This window comes from Schistocerca cancellata, chromosome 1, assembly GCF_023864275.1.
Source record: "Schistocerca cancellata isolate TAMUIC-IGC-003103 chromosome 1, iqSchCanc2.1, whole genome shotgun sequence".
NCBI classification, from domain to species: domain Eukaryota; kingdom Metazoa; phylum Arthropoda; class Insecta; order Orthoptera; family Acrididae; genus Schistocerca; species Schistocerca cancellata.
The window spans coordinates 1,013,904,415-1,013,905,686 of NC_064626.1; the positions used below are offsets into that span (position 1 = coordinate 1,013,904,415).

At 45.0% G+C, this 1,272-nt stretch overlaps 1 non-coding gene across 1 annotated transcript; it reads right to left on the reverse strand.

The window, feature by feature from the left end:
• Window positions 1-686: 686 nt before the first annotated feature.
• On the reverse strand, window positions 687-761 carry Trnat-ugu (transfer RNA threonine (anticodon UGU)). Its single transcript has one exon. It is a non-coding gene; the product is annotated as a tRNA-Thr (tRNA).
• Window positions 762-1,272: the final 511 nt, after the last annotated feature.

Consider the following 1,272-nt stretch of genomic DNA (forward strand, 5'->3'; position numbering starts at 1 on the left):
GTGCTGATTTGCTGTCGATTCTGATAAGAACAACTCTATCACTGAAATGTTTACACTAGCACACACTCTGTCCTACCATCCCATTCATAACTAATATTTCTACCGTTGTATGATTTTCTGCTGCTGTTGATATCACCCTATACTCATCTGACCAGAAATCCTTGTCTTCTTTCCATTCCACTGCACTGATCCCTACTATATATAGATTCAGCCTTTGGATTTCCCTTTTCAGATAGTTTAGCTTTCCTATCACGTTCAAGCTCCTGACATCCCACGCCCCGACTCGCAGAACGTTATCCTTTCGTTGGTTATTCAGTCTTTTCCTCATGGTCACCACCTCCCAGAGATCCGAATCGGGCACTATTCCGGATTGTTTTACCAATGGAGAGATCATCATGACGCTTTTTCAATGATAGGTCACGTGTCCTGTGGATACACGTTATTTATGTTTAATGCAGTGGTTTCCATTGCCTTCTGAATCTTCATGCGGTCGAGCTTTGCTGATCCGTCCGTCTTTGTTGGCAGTTTCCCACCCCTAGAACAAAAGAGTGATCATGAACCTCTGTCCGCTCCCCCGCTATTTTTGTCACGACAGTTGGCACAATGAGGGTGAAATGATAATTAAATGGGCACCCTAGCTGCAAACAGGTGTTGATGTACTTCATTGGGGACATGTTGAAAATGTGTGCCCCGACCGGGACTCGAACCCGGGATCTCCTGCTTACATGGCAGACGCTCTATCCATCTGAGCCACCGTGAGCACAAAGAATAGTGCGTCTGCAGGGACTTATCCCTAGTACGCTCCCCGTGAGATCCACATTCCCAACATGTCCACACCACTACATTCGTAGTGCGCCTGATAGATGTTTGCCCATCATACTCATTACTCGTGGCAGATTAATCTACCAAGTCCCGTAAGAGTTCGGGCATAGCGTGTGCGTTCGCACAAGAAGGTCAATGGCCGGGAAGCCATATTTTAACTATATATGACGGTAGTATCTGTTCCCGAAAGAACAGTTACTGTGGATGACCATGCAGCTTTGCTAGAAATGAAATGTTAATTAAATGGACACCCTAGCTGCAAACAGGCGTTGATGTACTTCATTGGGGACATGCAGCTAGGGTGTCCATTTAATTATCATTTCATTTCTAGCAAAGCTGCGTGGTCATCAACGGTAACTGTTCTTTCGGGAACAGATACTACCGTCATATATAGTTACAATGAGGGTGACTTCTTATGCCGGAATCTTTGGTGAAAATAAAAGAAGCGGA